Raw genomic sequence first — 13,038 nt, 5'->3', positions numbered from 1 at the left:
CAGTAGTGGGAACTGTGGGTATTATTTGCAGCAATTGGCTGATCATATCTCTCAGTTATTATCAATGAAGTAACTTGGCTCAAGCTTTAAACTTCACTGTATTAAATGGTTTCATTTATGTCCTTCTGTTAGTACCTACAGTTATCTCAATGGGTATTTCTTTTAAAGTTTGTATATATCATTGGGTATTTCTACATATGAAGCCTATTTTTCCAGCAATGATGAAATAGTTTTTAAACTAAGTATAAAATATATTACTATCCAATTGTTTGACATCTTCAATCATGGTTGTTTCACTAATCGTATTAATTAAAAATAATTGACATGTTGTAAATGAAGGTATACACAAACTTTTTTCTAGTCTTTTTAGTGACTCTTTGATAATGCCCATTTCTGTTTTGAGTAAAAGTTTAGATCTATAGAAGATATTTTCAACTCTGTACTTTTATACATTTTTGTAATAACTTTGAATACTTACAATAATAACTGTTTATAACATATTTCCAAGACTATTTGGTCATATTAAGATGACCCATTTAAAACTTTCACCTCTTATTCCTGCTAAAATTTATGAAGATGTTGTGTAATGTTCTTGGAGATTATTGTTCAATAATCTTGTTTGTATACTTTTTGAAGTATTTGTAAAAAGATTTCTTTTCAGTGCTTTATCAGTAAAACATGATTTACCCATTAATAGGTAATTAATTATTCATTTATTCCCTAAAAATTTTCATAGGTGTAAGATAAAATGGAAGAAAAATAAGTATAAATGTCAACATTTTAAATATGTGTTCAAAGTAAAACAGGGCTTAATCATATTTAAGAAATTTACATGATATATTTGGCTTTTATTTAAAACATAATCTTGTATAACATGTCTCTGTGACCTACCAGTGAGCTTTGATGCCATATAAATCCAATCCTTCAGTGTAAAATGTGCATTTTCTAATAATCTTATATTTACTCTTCTATGAACTTCAAATTACTTTTCTTTTAACTATGTATAGGGGTTTTAAAGGTATTGAAGAATAACTGACACATCTAAATTTATTTTGCCATAAAGTAAGGCACATTTATGTTGTAGAGGCATCCTTGATAAAGTTAAAAATGATGACACTCATTCTCTCCTCCTATATAATCTCATCCAGCAAGCATAAGGCCTGTGGTTCCCAAATGTAACATTTGGCTTACTATCATGTTTTGTGAGACACATAATGCAAAACTTGGACTAGAAAAAAACTGAAACATTATGTAAGGTTCCCTTGAATAAATATGAGAGAATAAACAGATTTATCTAACTCTGTAGTATGGGGAGTAAAAGGAGAAAAGAGCCACTTGTGAATGTATTACATTTTTTATTGTCCTTCAGAAACAATAAAAAAATCACTTACTAGAATACTGTATATCTCTTTATACGCACCATGAAACAAAATACTTTCCATTATGAAAACTAGGCATTTAAAAGATATTTAAAATGATAGCGAATGTGCCAAGAGAGTGAACCCTTATCCTTTTGGCACTTTAATACCCCACCCACTTCTCTTTTTTCTTACCTGATCAGAAAAAAACGAAGAATAAAATATATTTTAGTAAACAATAATTTCAGTTGTTTTAATTTTTTGCTGGTTCCTGTTATTGCTTTTGGAACATAACTAAGAAGTTAGATCACCACAGCACAAAACTCAGCTCTCAGTGACCATTTGGTGATATTGGTGTCATAATAGTCCTCAGTATATTCATCATGGGAATTCTGTGTTGGTAGGAGGAGTTTAATCAAACTAAAAGTTTAATCAAAGAATACATTTAAAGGACAAAGAGACATCCATGTGTTAAGACATAGCCAATAATTTATTTAAGGACAACCACTATTATCATGCAGTAGACTGCCTTTAAGCTATTTACTTCCTCATCTAGTATCAGTAAGCAGGGTAAGATATTAGCATATCACACAGGATAAACAGTTAATACTAATTTTACTTTTCATGATCAGTATTAGTTGTATATTATGTCATTTATGGCAAGATTGCAAAGTGGAGGAACAGCATTCACTTGACTTCATTGATTAAAATGGGAAATTATAGTTTGACTTGTTTAAATATGCAGCAAATCATTAGACTTCACATGCTACTGGATTTCTGCTCTGTCACCAGACATTCCAAGGGCCTGTAACCTTGGTCATAAAACAATTTTCAAAGGATTTTTTGTTTTCATAACTGAACTTAAAAGACAAAATGATTTAGTTTCAGGAAATACGCCATCATCTAAATGATTCCTAAAACTGAAATTTTTTCCAACACAATTTTTTATCAATTATTTGGAAATTTCACACAACACACCCCAATAACATTCACTTCTTATTCCTCCTATATCCATCCATCTACCTTTGTGCCCTGCCCCACTATTAAAGAAAAACATTCTACTCAATGGACCTGTGAAGACCTACATTTCAGCATCTTTATCACAATTTTTAAGTACTTTCTTTTACGTTTTTCTGAGGCCATGTTAGTATCTGCTGAGGGTCATGTTGGTGCCTGTGGTCCATGTTGCTGCAAGAAGCCATGTGGCCTGTGCTGCTACCTAAGACCATGTTAATATCTATGGCCTGTGCTGCCACCAAGGGCTATGTTAGTGTCCATGGTCCATGTTGTCTCTGGAGGCCATGTTGATGTCCATGATCAATGCTGCCACATAGGCCATGTTGATTTCTGTGGTCTCTGATGCAACACAATGCCGTGTTGAAGTCTGTGATCTGTACTGCTCCTGGGGGCTGTTTTGATGTCCAAGTTCAGTGCTGCCAGCAGAGGCTGTGATTAGGTCAATGGTCTGTGCTGCCACCAGGGTCCATATTGAGGTCCATCTTCTATGGTGCTGTTGGAGGCTGCCTGAATGCCTATAGTCTGGGCTGCCACTGGAAACCATGCTGTAGTCCCTGATCTATGCTGGGCCCATGTTGGTGTCTATTATCCATGTTACCACTGAACGCCATGATGAGGTCTATGCAGCTAGAGACATGTGGATGTCTGTTGTCCATGTAGCTGTGAGAAACCACATGGAAGTCCATGATACCTGCTGCTTCTGGTTATGTGTAGAGAAACTTCTGTTATAGTGCTTTTGATGAATCCAGACTCTCAACTGAGAATGAGAGACATTGAAGGCTTCTGTAGGAACTCCCTTCCAACAAAAAGTTAAGAAAGAAAATGAAATTACTACATTTTAAGTAAGGCATATCCATTACTTGACATAAAACAACTAATATTATATAGACAGGGAAGGTGGTTCATATATTTAAGATTATTTATTAACAGTTAAAGAAAAAGAGGAAAGGAATTTCAGATAAATCAAAGTAGGAAACTTGGTGGATTGTAGGAAGGAAAAGCAAGGGGGAACATTTTGCAATTATTTTTGTCTTTTTGATAAGCAGACTTCCCTGAAAAATGAAATAATTCCTGCAGGGTCAGAAGATCACCTATGCCTGAAAGATCAGGCCCCACAATGGGAAAGACAATGAAATATCTGAAAGAATATTTGCTTTGACGTTAGTCTTTCCTCTGCCCACTGAACATGTATAACTTGAATAATTTTACTTCAGAGATTTCAGTCTACTGCAGAAACTGTCAATGTTTTCCATCATATCTGAATGGATTCTCAAAGATTGTTGTCACACTTATCTGATTTTCAAAGTTGCCTAGCTCCTAGCCAAGATACTTTTTTTAATAATTCCATATTTTCTTTATTTACAGTGATTTATGACACTCAATATTCTTGTACATGTGTGTTAGTTTAAATGTAATCATTCCTCATAAGCTTATAGGAAGTGGCGCTATTAGGAGGTGTGGCTTTTTTGGAGTAGATTTGGCCTTGTTAGAGGAAGTGTGTCACTGTGGAGAAGGACTTTGAGGTCTCATATATGCTCAAGCTATGCACCATGTCTCAGTTCACTTCCTGTTGTTTATAGATGAAAGATGTGGAATTCTTAGTTCCTTCTCCAGGACCATGTCTGCCTGCATGTTGCCACATCCCACCATGATGATAATGGACACAAGCTGTGAACTGTAAGCCACCTAATTAAATGTTTTTTCTATCTAAGAGTTGCCATGATGTATCTTCACAGCAATAGACACCTAAGGACAACTTATCCATATTTCAACATATTGAGCATATTTGCAACGTAATCTCTTCCCTCCCTCATTCTCTTCCATCTTTGATAACTTCCCTTGTTCTCCTAGACAGTTAGTGTCACTTCTACTTTTGTGTCATACAAACATGCATACATACATACATACATACATAAGTGATTTTACATGTTTATATAAATCCCAGGAATCACACATGAGAGGAAACTTTTATCTCAAGGACTGGTTTAATTCAATAAATATGATTATATGTAGACATGTTCATTTTCCTACAAATGATATGACTTTGTTTTTCTTTTGACTGAAAATGTTTCCATTATGTAAACCACATTTGCTTCATCTAGGTTGATCTATGAACATAGCCGCTGTAAACAGTTCTGTAATAAACGTTATATATAAATATCTCAGTTAAAGTTTGGCTTAGAATCTTGCAGGTAAATAGTCAAGGGTAGTGTAGTTAGCTTCTATGGTGGGTCTCTTAATAGCTGTTATCCATTTATTTATTTAGGAATTTCCACAGTAGATATTTGGCATTTCCATTAATAATTCCCTTTTAGTTATTTTGCATATGCCATTATTAATGACCTCCACTATGGCTGGGGTGAAATGGAATCTCAATGTATTTCTAATTTTTCTTTCTCTGAGAGATAGTGATGTCAAGCATTCCTTCATGTTGATTAGACATTTATTCTTCAAGGTTTAAGTACTTTATTCATTCATTTTATTAGCTCATGATTTATTGTATTGTTTTGAGTTCGTTCATTTAGTTTTAAAATTTTTCCATATAGCCTTTTTTGGCATGGCTTGAGCATATATGACACCTCAAAGCCCTTTCCACCAAAACATTGGGAAATCTTGCTTTAGAATTCTCCATATAGCCTTTTTTGGCATGGCTTGAATATATATGACACCTCAAAGTCCTTCTCCACCAAATCATTGGGAAATCTTGTTGGATAAATGGGCATTTTTTGATATATGCTTAAGAGTGGAGTTGCTGGATCTTGTAGTATGTTTATTCCCATTTTTCTGAGGAATCTCCACCAAAACATTGGGAAATCACAAGGACTCAAGGAACCAAAATTACATCTGAGCCTTTGTGATCTACAGAATGATGAAGTTGCATTTAGAAAATTTAAGCTAATTACTAAGGATATTCAGGGAAAAACTGTCTGACTAACTTCCATGGCATGGATCTTACCTGGTACAAAATGTGTTCCATGGCCAAAAAGGGGCAGACCATGATTGAAGCACATGTTGATGTCATGACAACTGATGGTTATTTGCTCATTCTGTTCTGTGTTAGTTTCACTAAAAATAAACAACAACCAGATACACAAGGCCTCCTAAGCAAGCACCAGCAGGTCTACCAGTTCCACAAGAAGATGATGGAAATCATAACCCAAGAAGTGCAGACAAATGACTTGAAGGAAGTGGTTAATAAATTGATTCCAGACAGCACTGGGAAAGACATAGCAAAGTCATGCCAGTCCATTTATCCTCTTCATAATGTCTTTGTTGGAAAAGTAAAAATTCTGTAGAAACCCAAGTTTGAATTGAGAAAACTCATGGAACTCCATGGTAAAGGTGGTAGTTCTGGAAAAACTACTGGTGATGAGATAGGAGCTAAAGTTGAACAAGCTGATGTATATGAAGCACCAGTTCAAGAATCTGTTTAAAATCTAGATTTTTTTGAAATTTAAATTAGAAACAAGATTGCTTAGCATGTCAATTCCAGGTTCCTCTCCCTTTCCCTACACTCCTCCCACGCCCTGCCACCAACCCCTCCAATATCTGCTCATTTCCCCAGGGTTGTCCATAGTCATTTCATCCAGGGCAGGGCCTAGACCCTCCCCTGAGAGTCCAGGGTGAGAGTGCATCTTTCATTGTTGGAAGGGTGCGCAAAGTACATTTGTATACCCAGGATAAATACTGATATACTACCCAAGGCTCAATAGATTACCTAGGCCTCCTCACTGACACCAATATTCAGGGAGTCTTGATCAGTCCCATGCAGGATGCCCAGCCATCAGTCTGGGATTCAAGAGCTAACCCTTGTCAGGTCAGCTGTTTCTGGGAGTTAAACCAGCCCAGTCTTAATCCCTTTGGTCATCAGTCCTCCCTCTCTGTTACTGGCTTTCTTGAGTTCAGCTCAGTACTTAACCGAGGGAGTCTGCCTCTTCTTCGATCAGCCACTAAGTGAAGTTACTGTTTCCCAGACTCTCTGGCCATGGGATTTCAGGCTGGCACTCCCCAGATCTATATCTAAAATCCATATATGAGAGAGTACATGCCATGTTTCTCTTTTTGTGACTGGGTTACCTCACTCAGGATGGTTTCTTCTAGTGTCATCCATTTGCCTGCAAATCTCAGGATTCTTTGTCAAAGATCAGATGTTCATATATGTATGGGTTAATATCAGGGTGTTAAATTCAAATCCATTGGTCTACCTGTCTATTTTTATGCCAAATACCAAACTGTTTTCAGGACTACAGCTCTATAATAGAGCTTGAGGTCAGGGATGGTGATGCCTCCGGACGTTGCTTTGTTGAACAGGGTTGTTTTGGCTATCCTGGGTCTTTTGTTTTTCCATACAAAATTGATTATTGTTCTTTCAAGGTCTGTGAAGAATTGTGCTGGGATTTTAATGGGGATTGCATTGAATCTGTAGATTGCTTTTGGCAGGATTGCCATTTTTACTACATTGATCCTACCTATCCAAGAGCATGGGAGATCTTTTCATTTTCTGAGGTCTTCTTTAATTTCTTTCTTTAAAGATTCAAAGTTCTTGCGCTACAGGTCTTTCACTTGTTTGGTTAGCATTACCCCAGGGTATTTTATGTTGTTTGTGGCAATTGTAAAGGGTGATGTTTCTCTGATTTCTTTCTCAGCCCTTTTATCATCTGTATATAGTAGGGCTACTGATTTTCTTGAATTGATCTTGTATCCTGCCACTTTGCTGAAGGTGCTAATCAGCTGTAAGCGTTCCCTGGTAGAGTTCTTTGGTTCATTTATGTAAACTATCATATCGTCTGCAAATAGAGAAAGTTTGACCCTTTCCTTTCCAATTTGTATGCCCTTTTGTTGTCGTATGGCTCTGGGCAGAACTTCAAGTACAATGTTGAAAAAGTACGGAAAGAGTGGACAGCCTTGTCTTGTTCCTGATTTTAGAGGAATTGCGTTGAGTTTCTGTCCTTTTAATTTGATGTTGGCTGTTGGTTTGCTGAATATACCTTTTATTATGTTTAGGTATATTCCTGTTATCCCAGATCTCTCCAAGACTTTTATCATGAATTGGTGATGGATTTTGTCAAAGGCTTTTTCTGCATCTAGTGAGATGACCACGTGATTATTGTTTTTCAGCTTGTTTATATAGTGGATTACAATGATTGAATTTGGTATTTTGAACCATTCCTGCATCCCTGGGATGAAACCTACTTGATCATATTGAATGATTGTTTTGATGTGTTCTTGGATCCAATTTGCCGTTATTTTATTGAACATTTTTGCATCAATGTTCATGAGGGATATTGGTCTATAGTTCTCATTCTTAGTTGTGTCTTTGTGTGGCTTGGGGCTTAAGGTTATTGAAGCCTTGTAGAAAGAGTTTGGCAAAGAACCATCTGCTTCTTTTGCATGGAATACTTTGAGATGAATTGCTATAATCCGTTATTTGAATTTCTGTTAGTATTGTGCACCGAGGCCATCTGGACCTGGGATTTTTTTGGTTGGGAGACTTTTGATGACTGCTTCTATTTGCATTGGGGATCTATTTAAATTGGTTATCTGTTCTTGATTTAATTTTGCCTGATAACTATCCAGAAAATTGTCCATTTCCCTAAGTTTTTGAATTTTGTGGAGTACAGGTTTTCAAAATATGACCTGATGATTATCTGAATTTCCTCAGAGTCCATTGTTATGTCCCCCTTTTCATTTCTGATTTTGTTAATTTGCATGTTCACACTCTGCTGTTTGGTAAGTTTGGACAAAAGTTTGTCTATCTAGTTGATTTTCTCAAATAATCAACTCTTGTTGCATTGATTCTTTATATTGTTTTCCTAGTTTCTACTTTATTGATTTCAGCCATTAGTTTAATTATTTCATGGCATCTACTCCTCCTGGGGGAGGTTGCTTCCTTGTGTTCTAGAGTTTTAAGCTGTGCTGAGAATTCTCTAGTATAACTATTCTTCAGTTTCTTCTTGTGGGCACTTAGTGCTATGAACTTCCCTTGTAGCACTGCTTTCAAAGTGTTCCATAGGTTTGGGTATGTTGTGTCTTCCTTCTCATTAAATTCCAGGAAGTCTTTAATTTCTTTTTTTATTTCTTCTTTGACCCAGGAATGGTGCAATTGTACATTATTCAATTTCCATGAGTTTGCAGGGTTTCTGCAATTTGTGTTGTTTTTGAATTCTAATTTTAATGCATGGTGGTCTAATAAGATGTATGGAGTTATTGCAATTTTTTGAAGCTGCTGAGATTTGATATGTTGCCAAGTATGTGGTTGATTTTTGAGAAGGTTCCATATGTTGGTGAGAAGAAGGTATATTCTTTTGTGTTTGGATGGAATTTCCTATAGATGTCTGTTTATCCCAATTGGGTCATAACTTCTATTAGACCATTTGCTTCTTGTTAAGTTTCTGACTGTTATTCCTTTCTAGTGATTACAGTGGGGTGTTGAAGTCTCCCACTATAAGTTTGTGGGGCTTTATATGTGATTTGAGTTTAGGTAATGTTTCTTTTACGAACGTGGATGCCTTTGTATTTGGGGCATATTTGTTCAGAATTGAAACTTCATCTTGGTGGATTTCTCCTGTATGAAGGGTATAAAGAGGCATACTTCATCTCTTTTGATTGATTTTAATTTAAAGTCTAATTTGTTAGGTATTAGGATTGCTAGCCCCGCTTGTTTCTTGGGTCCATTTGATTGGAAAATCTTTTCCCAACCCTTAACTCTGAAATAACATCTGTCTTTGAGTGTGAGGTGTGTTTCTTTCATGCAGCAGAAGGATGGATTCTGCATTCGATTCCATTCTGTAAGCCTGTGTCTTTTTTATGGGTGAGTTAAGGCCATTAATATTGAGGGATATTAATGACCATTGATTGCTCATTTTTCTTTGATTTGGAATGGTTGTTGTTTTTGGAATTACGTGTTGAGTTCCACCCTTTTTTTCTTTTGGCTGATGATTATGTGGGATTATCTAATGCCTATTCTTTTCGGGTTGTAGTTAAATTCCTTGGGTTGGAGTTTTTGTTCCAGAACTTTCTGTAGGGCTGGGTTAGTGGATATGTATTGGTTGAATTTAGTTTTGTCATGGAATATCTTGTTTTCTCCATCTATATTGATTCAGAGCTTTGCCGGATATAGTAATCTGGGCTAGCATCGGTGGTCTCTTATTGTTGGTAGAATATCTATTCAGGACCTTCTGGCCTTCAGAATTTCCATAAAGAAGTCAGGTGTAATTCTGATAGGTTTGCCTTTATAAGTTATTTGGTCTTTTTCCTTAGCTGCTCTTAATATCCTTTCTTTATTCTGTATATTTTGGGTCTTGATTATTATTGTGGCAAGGGTACTTTTCTTGTGGTCCACTCTATTTGGTGTTCTGTAAGCTTCTTGTACCTTCATTGGCATGTCTTTCTTTAGTTTTGGAAAGTTTTTGTCTATGATTTTGTTGAATATGTTTTCTGCCCCTTTGAGTTGGTTGTCTTCACCTTCTTCTATACCTATTATTCTTAGGTTTGGTCTTTTCATGGTGTCCCATATTTCCTGGATGTTTTGTGTTAAGGATTTGTTGGATTTAAGATTTTCTCTAGTTGATGAATCCATTTCTCCTAGTGTATCTTCAACACCTGAGATTCTCTCTTCCATCTCTTTTATTCTGTTGGTAATGTTTGTATCTGTAGTACCTGACTGTTTGCCCAGCTTTTCTATTTCCAGCCTTTCTTCAGATTGTTTTTTTTTATTGTCTCTATTTCAGTTTTCAACCCTTGCACTGTTTGAATTGTTTCTTGCAGGTTTTAGTTCATCTTTTCATGCATTTGTTACATTTTGTGAATTTTTTTTGTTTTTTCTTCCATTTCTTGCATTTTTTGGTTTGCTTTTTCTTGCATTTCTTGCCTTTTGGGTTTGTTTTTTCTTCTATTTCTTTGAAGGATTTTCCTATATGGTCTTCTAGGACCTCTATCATTTTCATGAAATTTTTTAAATGTCATTCTCTTCTGCTTAATCTTCATTGGAATGTTGGAGTCTTGTTGGTGTGGAGTCTCTAGAATCTAGGTTTTTAATAGTGACAAATAACAAGTCTTATCTTTAAAAAAGAATTCTCCATATATTCTACAAGTTAATCTTACCCTAGGTACATTACTAGTAAATGAATAATCCTATTCTATAGGCTCTAAATGCATATTCTCATTCTATGAACTCTCTCTTTACTTAATTACCTGTTTTACTTCCTATGTGTTAGCCTTTAAAATTCTTAAGATCTATTTTGCCAATTATTTGGTTATATTTCCTGAGCAAGTAATTAGAGTTTATATTCATAAATTAAATGCCTGTGCTTTTATATTGTTTTCCCTACATTTTCTCAGAAAGTTTTAGGTTTAAAACTAGGATATCTTTTTATTTTAGATCTAGTTTTATTCTTGTACATGTAGAAATTATGTTTTCTCAGCAGTATTTGCTAATGGGACTAATTCTTCTGCCTTGTATAATCTTGGTATAAATAATATAAGTATAATGACATTTGTAGGGAATTTTTATCTGTCCTGCCAGCCAGCTCCATTATAATAACACAGAGACCCATTATTAATTATTAAAGCTCTGCTGATAACTTAGGTTTGTTTCCCACTATTTCTTATAATTTAAATTAACCCATTTCTATTGAGCTATGTGCTGCCATGTTATTCGTGACTCTTACCTCTCTTCCTGCATGTCATGCTAATTCTCTATCCCTTGGTGTCTTCCCTTTCTTCTTCCCAGCATTCTTTCAGCCCCCTAAATCCTGCTTAGCTATTGACCATTTAGCTTTATTATTGACCATTCGGCTTTAAACCAATATAAGTGACACAATTCACAGTGTACAAAAGGATTATTCCACAACAGGCACTCAGTAATAACTATCCTAAATATATATGAACCAAATCCTGGAGTATCCAATTTCATTTTTAAAAGCATTACTACCTTTAAAGACACAGATTAACATCAATATATTGCTGGGTGTTAGTGGTGGATGCCTTTAATCCCAGCACTAGGGAGGCAGAGGTAGGCAGATCTTTGTGAGACCAGCCTGGTCTACTGAGCAAGTTCCAGGACAGGCTCCAAAACAATACAGAGAAACCCTGTTTCAAAAACCAAAAATAATCAATGTATTAATTGTAGATAATTTGAGTATTCTACTTTTTCCCATAAACAGGTCATCTGAACAAAACAACCAATCAACCATACAAGAAATAAAAACGACAACAAAGTATTCAGAGAAACATCAGAACTAATTGAAATCTTATATAAAAAACTCTTAACATATCCACAGAATATTTCAACATCATACCAAAGAATATACATTCTATTCAGTAGCATATGGAAGTTTTTCTAAAATAGACCATGTTATGGGACACAAAATGAATCATTACACATTTAAAAAGAATGAAATCACTCCTTGCATCCTATCTGACCACAATGGAATAAATCTTAAAATTGACAGCAAATATTTCTAGCAAGTATATAAACACATGGAAATTAAACAATTAATTATTAAACAATGAACTAATCAATGAAGAAATTAAGAAATACATAAAATTTCCTGGAGCTAAATTCAAATGAAAAGACAACACTACCACAATACATTGAAAGTAAAGTTATATGGAAATTTAAAGCACTAAGCTCCTAATATTTAGAAATAATAAATACCACAATTAAAGGGTCTAATGACACAACTCAAAAACTTGGAAAATCAAGGACAAACCAAATTCAAATGCAGTATGATAGTTATAATTCACACACCTGTGGACACCTGATTTTTGACAAAGAAGCCAAAGTTATACAATGGAAAAAAATAAAGTGTCTTCAACCAAGGTGGTGGCACAACTGGATATCAGCATGCAAAAGAACGCAAACAGATGCATATCAAAACTCAAATCCAAGGGGATCAAAGAACTCAAAATAAATCCATATGTATTACACTGGGAAGTAGCCTTAAATGCTTTGGAACAAGACACAGTTTACTGAACAAGATACCAATAGCACTTGATAAATGGTACCTAGTGAAACTGAAAAGACTCTGTAAGGCAAAAAACACTGTCAATAAAATGGGAGCCTAGACATTCAGTATATATGTTACATTTGTATCAATTGGCCCTCTTGTGATGCTCCTAATAGTGGAAGCAGGGACTGCATCTTGGGACCCTAATCCTGGTACTGGTTTGACTTATACAGTCTTCATGGGGAGTGCTTAGTCTTACTCCAACTGAATATGGTGTGCTTTGTTGATATTCATGAGAGACCTGCACTTTCCTGATAAAAACTGGGAATAAGTGGTTTGGTGGTTAGGAACAGAGGGGACATTGTGGGGAGGTACTGGGAAGACAGGAGGAATGGAAAACTATGGCCAGGATGTAAAATTAATTAATTAATTGGTTGATTGATTAAAAAATAAGAAGTACAGGCAAGTAAAGAGTGCTTAATGTTTTATAAATAATCTTCCCACAGAAGAGCAAATCAATTGGTTATCCAAGATCAAATGGCCATCCTTGAAAATATACATACAAGTAACATACAAACTGAGCTGATTACATTTAAGAGTATATATTATTCACATACGTATAATGCTGGTAACAACAATTAATGAAAAATATTCTATAAATCTGAAAGACATAATGAGTTTATGGGAGGCTTTGGAGATAATATAGAGGAAAA

General features: G+C 35.3%; 1 pseudogene; it reads left to right on the top strand.

The window, feature by feature from the left end:
* Positions 1-2,947: 2,947 nt before the first annotated feature.
* LOC101834410 lies at positions 2,948-5,809 on the top strand (annotated as a pseudogene).
* Positions 5,810-13,038: the final 7,229 nt, after the last annotated feature.

Source organism: Mesocricetus auratus, unplaced genomic scaffold (genome assembly GCF_017639785.1).
Source record: "Mesocricetus auratus isolate SY011 unplaced genomic scaffold, BCM_Maur_2.0 Super-Scaffold_100004, whole genome shotgun sequence".
Taxonomy (NCBI): Eukaryota; Metazoa; Chordata; class Mammalia; order Rodentia; family Cricetidae; genus Mesocricetus; species Mesocricetus auratus.
The sequence above is the reverse complement of the archived record's forward strand: the minus strand, read 5'-3'. Positions and strand labels throughout refer to the sequence as shown.